Source organism: Mustela lutreola, chromosome 2, assembly GCF_030435805.1.
Source record: "Mustela lutreola isolate mMusLut2 chromosome 2, mMusLut2.pri, whole genome shotgun sequence".
NCBI classification, from domain to species: Eukaryota; Metazoa; Chordata; class Mammalia; order Carnivora; family Mustelidae; genus Mustela; species Mustela lutreola.
The window spans coordinates 181,911,240-181,925,547 of record NC_081291.1 but is presented as its reverse complement, the minus strand read 5'-3'; the positions used below and the strand labels follow the sequence as shown (position 1 = coordinate 181,925,547).

The following is a 14,308-nucleotide window of genomic DNA, read 5'->3' as shown; positions in this document are numbered from 1 at the left end:
AGATTCTAATTTTTAAAATTTTTTGCTGTCATTTTTATTCAGTTATTCTTTTGTTTGTTTGTTTGTTGTGTTTTTTAGTTTTATATAGTTCTTGGTAATTAACATGTATTTGGCTGTACTTGTTCTGTGGGACTCCAGAGCCTGGGAAAAAGTGAAGATTTTTAAATTTTAATTCTAGTACAGTTAAAAATGATTGTCTAAGGGAAATTTTTGTTTGTTTCTACCAGGTAGTGGGCATTTCTGTCAAGCCTGGACAAAGGTAATTTAATATATGAATTTTATAAATATAAATTTTGACCCCTGAAAATGAGTTTATAGTTAAAAATTCTTGTACACAAGTACTTTTTCTCTATTATCATTATATTAATACATCATCATCTAATGGGACTTATGACAAACATTTTTTGACTATATAAAAGTAGATAAAATGTGGATATTGAGAGAAAACTACAAGAAAAAATTCTATAGGTTGTTGATGGACTGAGAACTAGAAAGAGAATAGAAAATATTAGAAAATATAGTACAGGAAAAGAGTTATCTGTGTCAATCTTTAGATGATTGGTATTCCCAATTTTCTTTTAACAATAAAACTTAATTCAGAATATTTCTTTTGAATTTCCCTCCTGTTAACATTGCATTTTTATTGCCTTATCAAACTAGGTCATGTTTGTCATATTCTCTCCACTATAATCCATTGTCCATATTCCTGTCAGAACTCACATTTCTAAAATACAAAACTGAATGTCTTGCTCATGATACTTATATATATAAAAAAAAAATTGCTCAGATGGCGTTTATAGTTGCCCACAGTCAAATTTTACTTCCTCATGCCTTTCAGTTCTGTGATACATGTAACCCTGCAGGCAGCCTGCATTTCTCTTCACTCCACAAGCACACATTTCTAGCACTGCTCTGTGAGTTTGAACACCCCCCAATTATCTTGCCTTTCCCCCATCCTCAGTGAAGATCTTCTACTTGTCATTCATTCAATATACAGATTAATTACTCTCTTCTCTATAAAGCATTCCCTTGTTACTTTCCAGGAATAATTAATTGTTCTTCTCAATTCTTTCACAGAATTTTATATAAACTAAGTATATTATATTATATTACATATTATATTATATATTGGTAGTCACACTCTCCATGTTAGAACTTAAAATTTTTAGTGAACAAGGATAATGCTTATTCATTTTTATATCTTCAGAATCTTTCCCAACACTTAGATTCATGTGATGTTGAATGAAAGAGTGAACGGTGCCAAGAATTAATAAATCATCAAGTCCCAGAAGGTGGAACAATAAATATGATATTTTAGGAAGATAAATATTAAATGTATAAACATTGAAAGTGAACACCTTTGAATGCAAACTGAGGAATAGGGAGACTTAATAATATTGGGAAAAGTACCCCTATGTCCATATTTTTATTCAATTGGGCATCTATTTTCAAGTAAAACACCATTTGGTAGCAGTTCATTCTTTTTAATGGAATTTAGAATAAGTCTTCTATAGCAAGAGTAGAGAATATCATCACAAAGAGGCTAAACATAGCTGAGGACAGAACATAGAACTACAGCATGATTCTGCCATTTCTTGTTAAAAGCAGAGGAGACTGCTAGTGTTTTTATAGTGTACAAGAGAAAGTGGAAAGTTTTAACAGTAGAATGATAAAATTGTCATAAAATAAAATCATTTTTCAAGTGCATAGACAAGACTAAAGATTTTCTACATTTTTTTCTGAAAGCTACAATCCCAAAGTAGGCTTTTGAGCATTATGGCATTACAGAGTAGAATATTAAAAAAGAGAGCAGAAGCTTACAAAAAGAAAAATCGCAAAGGAATCAGGAGATGGAAACTGCTTTAGCCATGTAAATAAAGACTTATTAACACCTCCTTCATCAGAAGTACCTGAAGTTTCTAATAAAACAATCTATTATAGTATATCTTGGTGAATTTACAAGTTTCTACAAAGTTTTTTTTTTTTTTTAATTTGTTTGTTTTGTTCTGTTTTTTTGTTGTTTGTTTGTTTGTTTTTATTTTTGTTTGCATGTATGTGAATTAAGATATCTTTACAATTTGATGCCATGTAGGTGAGTCTGTATGCTCTGAAATTCTTGTTTCTCTACCTTGGTGCATCAGCACACCCAAATCCTGTCAATTCCAATTAAATCATTAAATTATGATGTATAAAAACACATACCTGATTATTGGTGAGACAGAGATTAAATTTTTCTTCTGAGAGATAAAAAATTCAGGTTCTGTTCTTCACAGAGAAAGTTATCTTGAAACAGATTTTCTTTTTTTTTTAATTTTTTATTTTTTATAAACATATATTTTTATCCCCACAATTATGGACATTGAAACAGATTTTCTTAAGGCAACCACCATCTTGGTTCTAGGGATGGGCCTAACAAGCTTTTGGGCCTGGAGGCTGCCTGCCCTTTCGGTCCCTCCTTGTAATTCATTGTCTTAGAGGTGTAGAAAATTTGCAAAGGTGTTCCAGGGCCTTCTGGAATGCATAACACTAATACCATGATGTGAGATTAGGGAAATCTGTTTAAGCAAATCCAAAGGAACTTTACCAAGTTCCACTGGTGGGAAAGGATTTAAGAGCCTGGTGTTTGTGCAGAAGTGACTAAAGTCCTATCATGAGTGGTTGAAATAGCTGTGATGGTTAAAAACAATATTTTTTCGTGAAATGAAAAAATATAACTTTTAAATAAATAAAATTCTCTGTAGGACTGTATAGTACTTTCCTGAAGAAAAACTAAAAAATCATATTATCAGAGGTTTGCTTGGTGAGTGTGGAGCAGAGAGAAAGAACATACAATATTTAATGGCATTATTAGGTTCTGGGAAGTGCAGCATCTGCCTCATGTTCCCATGGCTCATGGGGAGGATCATCCCCACTCTGGGCAAGACTTGGATGAACCCAAGTAGGCATCTAATTTTTTTTTAATTGTTTTATTGCATTGCTGATTGCAATGAATTAATGAATATATATCAGTGCAGTAATTCTTAAATGCTTGGGTCTCTGGACCCCATTATAATGACTGTGGACCCCAGAGAGGTTTTGTTTCATATGGGTTATATCTACCAATATTTACTGTAATAGAAATTAAATGAAGAAGTCTCTTATATTTACTTACTAATTAAAAATAAATGATAAGCCCATTAAATATTAACATAAATAGCATTTTTTAATAAAAATAACTTTCATGAAAGCACTGTTTTATATATATGTATATATATATATTTTAAAGATTTTATTTATTTTTATATGAGAGAGAGAGAGTAGGAGGGAGGGGCAGAGGGAGAAGCATGCTCTCTGTTGAGCAGGAAGCCTAATGTGGGAATTGATCCCAGGACCAGGATCCTAGATCATGGGATCCTGGATCCTGGGATCATGACCTGAGCTGAAGGCAGATGCTTAACCAACTGAGTCACACAAGCGCCCAGTTTTATATGTTTTCAAATCTCTTCCATATTTGGCTGACAAGAAGACAGAGTCTTTCTCATACACTGTTTTAATTCAGTCTGTTGTAATATTTCGTTCTGCACCAAACCAGCTCTACAGGAAATATTGAAAGGGGTCATCTAAGCAAAGAGAGAGCCTACAAGTGGTAGATCAGAAAGGAACAGAGACGATATACAGTAACAGTCAACTTACAGGCAAAACAATGGCACTAAATTCATATCTCTCAATAGTTACCCTGAATGTTAATGGGCTAAATGCCCCTGTCAAAAGACACAGGGTATCAGAATGGATAAAAAAACAAAACCCATCTATATGTTGCCTCCAAGAAACTCATTTTAAGCCCGAAGACACCTCCAGATTTAAAGTGAGGGGGTGGAAAAGAATTTACCATACTAATGGACATCAGAAGAAAGCAGGAGTGGCAATCCTTATATCAGATCAATTAGATTTTAAGCCAAAGACTATAATAAGAGATGAGGAAGGACACTATATCATACTCAAAGGATCTGTCCAACAAGAAGATTTAACAATTTTAAATATCTATGCCCCCAACGTGGGAGCAGCCAACTATATAAACCAATTAATAACAAAATCAAAGAAACACATCAAGAATAATACAATAATAGTAGGGGACTTTAACACTCCCCTCACTGAAATGGATAGATCATCCAAGCAAAAGATCAGCAAGGAAATAAAGGCCTTAAACGACACACTGGACCAGATGGACATCACAGATATATTCAGAACATTTCATCCCAAAGCAACAGAATACACATTCTTCTCTAGTGCACATGGAACATTCTCCAGAATAGATCACATCCTCGGTCCTAAATCAAGACTCAACCGGTATCAAAAGATTGGGAACATTCCCTGCATATTTTCAGACCACAATGCTCTAAAGCTAGAACTCAACCACAAAAGGAAGTTTGAAAAGAACCAAAATACATGGAGACTAAACAGCATCCTTCTAAAGAATGAATGGGTCAACTGGGAAATTAAAGAAGAATTGAAAAAAATCATGGAAACAAATGATAATGAAAATACAACGGTTCAAAATCTGTGGGACACAACAAAGGCAGTCCTGAGAGGAAAATATATAGCGGTACAAGCCTTTCTCAAGAACAAGAAAGGTCTCAGGTACACAATCTAACCCTACACCTAAAGGAGCTGGAGAAAGAACAAGAAAGAAACCCTAAGCCTAGCAAGAGAAGAGAAATCATAAAGATCAGAGCAGAAATCTCAATGAAATAGAAACCAAAAAAACAATAGAACAAGTCAATGAAAGTAGGAGCTGGTTCTTTGAAAGAATTAATAAAATTGATAAACCCCTGGCCAGACTTATCAAAAAGAAAAGAGAAAGGACCCAAATAAATAAAATCATGAATGAAAGAGGAGAGATCACAACTAACACCAAAGAAATACAAACTATTATAAAAACATACTATGAGCAACTCTACGGCAATAAATTTGACAATCTGGAAGAAATGGATGCATTCCTAGAAACATATAAACTACCACAACTGAACCATGAAGAAATAGAAAGCCTGAACAGACCCATAACCAGTAAGGAGATTGAAACAGTCATTAAAAATCTCCAAACAAACAAAAGCCCAGGGCCAGACGGCTTCCCGGGGGAATTCTACCAAACATTTAAAGAAGAACTAATTCCTATTCTCCTAAAACTGTTCCAAAAAATAGAAATGGAAGGAAAACTTCCAAACTCATTTTATGAGGCCAGCATCACCTTGATCCCCAAACCAGACAAGGATCCCACCAAAAAGAGAGCTATAGACCGATATCCTTGATGAACACAGATGCGAAAATACTCAACAAAATACTAGCCAATAGGATTCAACAGTACATTAAAAAGATTATTCACCACGACCAAGTGGGATTTATTCCAGGGCTGCAAGGTTGGTTCAACATCCGCAAATCAGTCAATGTGATACAACACATCAATAAAAGTAAGAACAAGAACCATATGATACTCTCAATAGATGCTGAAAAAGAATTTGACAAAGTACAGCATCTCTTCCTGATCAAAACTCTTCAAAGTGTAGGGATAGAGGGCACATACCTCAATAACATCAAAGCCATCTATGAAAAACCCACCGCAAATATCATTCTCAATGGAGAAAAACTGAAAGCTTTTCCGCTAAGGTCAGGAACACGGCAGGGATGTCCATTATCACCACTGCTATTCAACATAGTACTAGAGGTCCTAGCCTCAGCAATCAGACAACAAAAGGAAATTAAAGGCATCCAAATCGGTAAAGAAGAAGTCAAATTATCACTCTTCGCAGATGATATGATACGATATGTGGAAAACCCAAAAGACTCCACTCCAAAACTGCTAGAACTTATACAGGAATTCAGTAAAGTGTCAGGATATAAAATCAATGCACAGAAATCAGTTGCATTTCTCTACACCAACAGCAAGACAGAAGAAAGGGAAATTAAGGAGTCAATCCCATTTACAATTGCACCCAAAACCATAAGATACCTAGGAATAAACCTAACCAAAGAGACACAGAATCTATACTCAGAAAACTATAAAGTACTCATGAAAGAAATTGAGGAAGACACAAAGAAATGGAAAAATGTTCCATGCTCCTGGATTGGAAGAATAAATATTGTGAAAATGTCTATGCTACCTAAAGCTATCTACACATTTAATGCAATTCCTATCAAAGTACCATCCATCTTTTTCAAAGAAATGGAACAAATAATTCTAAAATTTATATGGAACCAGAAAGGACCTTGATTAGCTAAAGGGATATTGAAAAAGAAAGCCAACGTTGGTGGCTTCACAATCCCGGACTTCAAGCTCCATTACAAAGCTGTCATCATCAAGACAGCATGGTACTGGCACAAAAACAGACCCATAGATCAATGGAACAGAATAGAGAGCCCAGAAATAGACTCTCAACTCTATGGTCAACTCATCTTCGACAAAGCAGGAAAGAATGTCCAATGGAAAAAAGACAGCCTCTTCAATAAATGGTGCTGGGAAAATTGGACAGCCACATGCAGAAAAATGAAATTGGACCATTTCCTTACACCACACACGAAAATAGACTCAAAATTGGTGAAGGACCTCAATGTGCGAAAGGAATCCATCAAAATCCTTGAGGAGAACACAGGCAGCAACCTCTTCGACCTCAGCTGCAGCAACATCTTCCTAGGAACAACGCAAAAGGCAAGGGAAGCAAGGGCAAAAATGAACTATTGGGATTTCATCAAGATCAAAAGCTTTTGCACAGCAAAGGAAACAGTTAACAAAATCAAAAGACAACTGACAGAATGGGAGAAGATATTTGCAAACGACATATCAGATAAAGGACTAGTGTCCAGAATCTATAAAGAACTTATCAAACTCAACACCCAAAGAACAAATAATCCAATCAAGAAATGGACAGAGGACATGAACAGACATTTCTGCAAAGAAGACATCCAGATGGCCAACAGACACATGAAAAAGTGCTCCATATCACTCAGCATCAGGGAAATACAAATCAAAACCACAATGCGATATCACCTCACACCAGTCAGAATGGCTAAAATCAACAAGTCAGGAAATGACAGATGCTGGCGAGGATGCGGAGAAAGGGGAACCCTCCTACACTGTTGGTGGGAATGCAAGCTGGTGCAACCTCTCTGGAAAACAGCATGGAGGATCCTCAAAATGTTGAAAATAGATCTGCCCTATGACCCAGCAATTGCACTATTGGGTATTTACCCTAAAGATACAAATGTAGTGATCCAAAGGGGCACGTGTACTCGAATGTTTATAGCAGCAATGTCCACAATAGCCAAACTATGGAAAGAACCTAGATGTCCATCAACAGATGAATGGATCAAGAAGATGTGGTATATATACATGATGGAATACTATGCAGCCATCAAAAGAAATGAAATCTTGCCATTTGCGACAACATGGATGGAACTAGAGCGTATCATGCTTAGCGAAATAAGTCAAGCGGAGAAAGACAACTATCATATGATCTCCCTGATTTGAGGAAGTGGTGATGCAACATGGGGGCTTAAGTGGGTACGAGAAGAATAAATGAAAGAAGATGGGATTGGGAGGGAGACAAACCATAAGTGACTCTTAATCTCACAAAATAAACTGGGGGTGGGGGTTTGGGAGAAGGGGGTGGGATTATGGACATTGGGGAGGGTATGTGTTTTGGTGAGTGCTGTGAAGTGTGTAAACCTGGTGATTCACAGACCTGTACCCCTGGGGATAAAAATATATGTTTATAAAAAATAAAAAATTATATTAAAAAAAAAAAAGCCCTTTCAGATAGTTGTGGATATTTGATCCTATGCAAAATTTAACAAGTGGTAGTCTCTGAAAGGTTAAGTTACAAAATGTATTTTGAAACTATCAGTAAACGTATATCCTGTTACATTGAAATCCACTGGTCTTTCCTGCACTGGAGACAGTCTTCTACCCATGCAAGATTTTTTTATTATCATATATTGGTAATTTGGAAAATACTGGTTCATTAGATTATGCTTTCCTTCCTAGAGTTGATTTAGGAGACTACACTCCTTCTATCAATGTATTAATATTTAAGCCACTGGCACTTGGGTGGCTCAAATGGTTAAATGTCTGCCTTCAGCTCAGGTCATGATCTCTGGGTCCAGGGATCGATCCCCAAATCAGACATTCTGCTCAGTGGGGAGCCTGCTTCTCCCTCTCCCTCTGCCTTTTCCCCTGCTTGTGCTCTGTCTCTTTTTTTCTCTCTCTCTCAAATAAATAAATCATATCAGATTTTATATCAGATTTTATATATAGATTTTAAATCTATATGAACCAGCCTGTATTAAAATACTCAACTTAAAAACTAAAATATGTGTTAGATAAGAAGAAATATATTTTAATATTTGCAATAAAAAATTAAAATCTAGAATGTAAGAATTATGCCAAAAAACATTAAACACACACACGTACACAATTCCAATCTGGAGATAGGAGTATATTCCTAGAAACTGGAAAGAAATAATTAATTTAGAATAATTAAAAAGACTAAGATTTTTTTGTCAACAGATATTGTGTTTTATTTGTTATTAGATATGTAATGGAGATTAGAAGAATGCCTGGAATGTTGGAATGTGATAGATGCTCAATAAATATTTCTTGAATGTTTAACTGACTTGAATACAAAGATGCTTATGACTGTTTTGAGGTTTATATAGTGGGTGACAGATGGCTGGGTCTTTTTTTTTTTTTTTAACTATTCCCTAGCAGAGACCAAAAAAAAAAAAAAGCTCTTAAATAAGAATCTGACCTTAAGCCATTCTTATCATCTTCACAGATAGACATATTCTAACTTCTTTGTGTATCAGTTGCTTTGTTCTTCAACCTTGGCAGGGAAGTGATAAGAAATTTTGTAGTCAATACCTTAAAATGGTAGTACTTTCCAGTTTCACTGCTATTTGATTTGTGCTTTGTTTACTGCCTGTGACATGAAAAATATGATTTAGTTGGTGCTAACTGTTGTGATAGTTAAGCCACACCCTGCACTTTGTTTTCAGATTTTATTTGCAGTGACCAGATAGGCAGCAAGAGCTATTGATCCATTCTCAGTGGAACAAGTGAAGTGACCTATGGCACAGAGTTCTCATTAGGAATTTTGCACTTTTTAAGTGCTCGAGTACTGATAGCACAAAATCTCATTCTGAAGATTTGTGGCTTCATACCATTATTTTTCCTAAATTGTGTTTTGCATGACCATTTTGCCATGTGAGGATGTCAGTTCACACAATGAAATGTTATTTCTGTCTCTCAGACATCGTGCCAAAGTACTGATGCCGAGTAGCATCTGTATGGAAAAGTTAATTTCTAACACTGAGTGTTATGGGTTGAATTGTAGGCCCTCCAGATTCATATGTTAAAATCCTAACTCCCAATATCTCAGAATATTACCTTATTTGGAAATAAGATCTTTACAGAGGTAGGGAAGTTAAAATCGGTCATCTGGTGTTCTTTCAGAAAGTGAACAATTTGGAGAAAGACTTGTAAAAGAAAGAGGATTAAAGTAAAGTTGAAGGCAGAGATTGGGTGATGCTTCTGTACCAAAGACTGATAATAAAACCACCAGAAGTTTGATGAGAGGCAGGGAACAGATTTATTCCTCACAGTCCCCAGAAGAAACTAACCCTACTGAGTCTTTGATCTAGACTTTGAGGCTCCAAAATTGTGAGAGAAAAAATTTCTATTGTTCCAAGTTACCCAATGCATGGTATTTTGTTATAGCAGTCCTACTAAATGAATACATTAAGAAACGTAATCATTTTTTTAAAAAGATTTTATTTATTCATTTGACAGAGAAAGACATAGTGAGAGAGGGAACCCAAGCAGGGGGAGTGGGAGAGGGAGAAGCTCTGCAGGAAGCCCGACATGGGGCCCTATCCCAATCATGACCTGAGCTGAAGGCAGATTCTTAACAACTGAGACATCCAGGCAACTCGAAACTTAATCATTTTTTATTATTGAAATAAATTACTTTTTTTTTTTTTCCAGCTTCTAAGGCTGCATTCCCATTTAGTGGATGGGAAGCTCATCTAGGGCTAAAGCAATGTCTTTCTTGTCGAAAGTTTGTGAATGCTCAGTGTGTTCGACATGAACATTGGCATGATGAAATTATTTTGGAGGTTATGGAAAATGAGACTGCTGGTATTTGCAAAGTTTATTGAGGTTTATGGATAAAACCAGCAGATGAAGTATGCATTATAGGTATTATAATCAGCCTTAAACATACTGAGAGTCAGCTAGGATTGTGCCCAGTGGGAAGCTGACTAATTGCAGTACCTTTCTGATTAGGGCATAGGAAAGATACCTAAAATAACGGATTCCCTACTTGGTCAGTTGATTATGTTCTACCATCATTTTCCCTAAAATAGGTGACTCACATGGGATATAGTCAATATATGGAATGGTGTCTTACAACTCTCATGTTCTGTGTTGGGATCTCCATGGAAAGAAATCACAGTTTAAAATCATCTCAGCATTATGTCAATGTGTCAGGCAGAGTAACGGTCCTCCAAATAAGTCCATGCCCTAATCCCCAGAACATGGGACTGTGTTACCTTACATGGCAAAAAGGACTTTGCAGATATGATGAAATCTATGAACCTTTAGGGGTGCATAGCTGGCTCTGTTGGTGGAGCATGTGACTCTGGATCTCGGTGTTTTGAGTCCAAGTCCCATGCTGGGTGTAGCGATAACTTGAAAATAAAATCTTAAAAAAAAAAAAAAAGGTATAAACCTTGAGATGTGAAGATAATCTCATATTATTCAAGTGAGTCCAATTGAATCACATGGGTCCTTATTATTGGACTGAGTTCAGAGTCAGAGTGAGTTCAGAGTCAGAGGGAGATGTGACGAAGGAAGAAAGATCAGACAGACACATTATCGCTGGTTGTTCTTTTGAAGATGGAGGAAGGAGCCGTGAGCCAAGAAATGAGGGCACCCTCCAGTAGCTCAAAGAGTCTCTCCCCTGGAGACATCAGTAAGGAATATCGCTCTGCCAACAACATTTTAGCCCAATGGGATCTATATTAGACCTCTAACCTATAGAACTCCAAAATGCTAAGTTTGTGTTGGTTTAAACTTTAAAATTTGGGGTAATTGATTTCAAGAGCAACAGGAAATTAATATAATCAATAAATTGTCAGTAAGTATTTTTCGGTTCTCTAATTCTGCAAGGTGCTTTAAAATTAGATGTAGCAGATTATAAACAGTAATAGTTATAACAATTTATTGTGAAACTGAATAAGAGATGAGACTCAATATTTTCAAACCCCTTTTATACCCATAGCAATCCTTTTTTTTTACTTTGACAAGCATTGTTATTTATTTTACATTTTGTCATCTCATAGTTTCATGACATTAGCCACCAGAATACACAAAAGTAGGTTCTTCATTTCATACAGAGAGGAAAATAATGAACTCCATTAAAAGTTCACCTTGACCAAAGAGACAACCTCTGATGGAAAAACCACATGCAGGAGAACCTGATATACCTATATTTATAGATATCTCATCTGAAAGAACACAGAAAAAAACAAATTAAATATTTGAAGCACTACCTATAGTAAAGAGTAATTTACCAGCTTTATAAACAGTCACATTCTATGTTCAAAGGAAGCATGTGAGTGAATACAATTGGGGACAGACTAATATTCCAGCAAGCTCTAGAACAGTCTAGTAATGACCTAAGATTCTAGAAGGGAGCGATATGTGCAAAAGAAATGTGGATGCAGGAGTCCTCTCAGTCTCAGAACAGTCCCCACACAGCTGCCCCCCACCTTAGCCCTGGAGTTTTTATTGCTTTCTCCCCTCTTTCAATTGTTTTAGGGTCTGTGGCAATTGATTTAGGCTCCAAGAAAAATGGCTCTGGTTTCTGGGTCAGGAGATTCTCCCTGATAATATGCGTGGGCAGGAAGTGTATGGCACAGTCCTGGGCTTCAGGTAAAAGGAGAGGACCCGGGTACCTGGAGAGCCTTTCTCCTCAGCCCGGTCCATGTTCACCTCAGGAATCTTCACTTCTTACCCCAGGACCCGCAAGCCCCAATCCAAGCTACTCCATTAGTCCTGAGATGGTGATGCAGGGCTGCAGAAGTCACACTACCTTGGATCATATCTCTCCAGATAAACTGTATTCTTTCTTAGAATCATAAGATGTTGGCATAGCTTGATCAGAACACTCCTGAGCAACACCATGTTTCTAGTGGCCTTGGACACACTGCTTCTATTTAGGTTATAGTCCATGGAACTTGGGGGCAAAAATGGAGATCTACTGGGACTCTTAGGCAACACAGTCTCAGCCACATACTGGCTTCCAAAGGTAGACACCATGAAATTCTCAGGCAGTGTGTTCAACCCTCATGGGCTATCCCAGCATTTAGCCTCAAACCCCTTGTCAGGTTTCCATGGGGACGGAGGATCAGGCAACTTTCTACCACAAGGCCTTGGCTCAGCTAGGCAAAATGAGCTGGGAGGAGGACTGCAGTCTATGAACAGGGGCAGGTGGGTGTCTTTGCTGTGTGAAGAGCTCCAACAGGACAACTCCATGGTGTGACTGATTGGGCCCAGCCACTCACCACTCTCTGAGTGGATCCAGGCCAGGAGGTGGCTGCCTTCCACCGAGCTGGCACCAGTTAGAGATGCAGGCAAGCCTGGTCCTGCTGGCCAAGGGGATGTAACCTATACCTTGCAGGAAGTATTTGAAGGCCTCAGTCAGCTTTTCTGACTGTGTGACCTGGGGAAGCCCCTTAGAATTTGCCACCTAGAAAGGATGTGGTGGTTGGATCTGGTTTGGAGTTGCACTCCACCACCCATCCTCAGCTGGCACCAACCACCAGCATCACCAGGCAGAGAGTGTTGTTGGCATTGGGCACTGCCCCAGGCAGGTTAATGTCCAGGTCTCTGTAGTTGTTGTACGTGTTCCAGAAGAGCTGTGAGTTGGCTCCCTATGTTCCAATCTGCTGCCAGTAACTCTTAACCTGCTCTGTATTGTTCACGAGCTCCTCCTGGAGGAAGAGGTGGGATAACACTGTGTCAGTTAAAGTGCAGATTGACTGCAATTGGACTACTGGGTATTTACCCCAAAGATACAGATGAAAAGAAGTGAAAAGAAGGGCCATCTGTACCCCAATGTTCATAGCAACAATGGCCACAGTTGCCAAACTGTGGAAGATGCCCTTCAACTGATGAATGGATAAAGAAGATATGGTCCATATATACAATGGAGTATTATGCCTCCATCAGAAAGGATGAATACTCAACTTTTGTATCAATATGGGTGGGACTGGATGAGATTATGCTGAGTGAAATAGGTCAAGCAGAGAGAGTCAGTTATAATATGGTTCCACTTACTTGTGGAGCATAAGGAATAACACGGAGGACATTGGGAGATGGAGAGAAGTGAGTTGGGGTAAATTGGAGAGGGAGACAAACTATGAGAGACTGTGGACTCTTAGAAACAAACTGAGGGTTTTGGAGGGGAGTGGGTTGTGGGGTTGGGTGAACCTGGTGGTGGACATTAAGAAGGGCACATATTACATGGGGCACTGGGTATGGTGCATAAACAATGAATGCTGGAACACTGAAAAGAAATAAAATAAAATAAAATGGAAAAAAATAAAAAGTGCAGGTCAGGCCAGAGAGCTTGGTGGCTATGCAATCAGTCTAGTCCTTGCTGTTAGGATCAGGGTTCATCAGCACCAGCTCCTCCACCAGGCTGGGGAAGATGAATGCCAAGTTGGCCAGCACATAGGCTCTGGATCCCACTTGGAATCCAATTATGTACTTGAACCCAAAATACTGTGCCTAGGGAGCATGGCAGTCAGCTGCTCCTTGGAAGGGTACTGGTACCCCTGCAGAAAGAGTGAGCCCCCACCTGCTGACCAGGGTCATCCCTGTGGGACACCAGAGTGCTGGGTGACCTCCTGCATGTCCTCAAAGTTGAAGAAAGTGTTGGGTCACAAGTTATGTGATTGAGGCCCACGTCCTGGGTGGTGAAGATAGTAGAGTGGTTTCCCTTGGGGGAGACCCAGATCACCACGTGCAGAGGTGATAAGGCTTCCCAATATCGTGTTCCCCATCCCAGCACTTTACCAGAAGGCACTCTGCCTCTACCAGGAAGGATAAAAGAAGGCCTGAATCACCAGGTTCCACAGGGAGGGGGCAGTGCGAGGGGGAGGCGATGGCTCTGTGTTCCTAGCAGTCTTTTAAGCGAAAAGGTATAAGTGATTTTTCCCAGACCACAGAATATTCGTCTAGTTTTGTCAAAACTCTTAGCTCCTCTGCTCTGCT

General features: G+C 38.2%; 1 pseudogene; it reads right to left on the bottom strand.

Annotated features, from left to right (window-relative positions):
* Positions 1–12,376: 12,376 nt before the first annotated feature.
* Positions 12,377–14,107, bottom strand: LOC131825654 (protein NDRG4-like; annotated as a pseudogene).
* Positions 14,108–14,308: the final 201 nt, after the last annotated feature.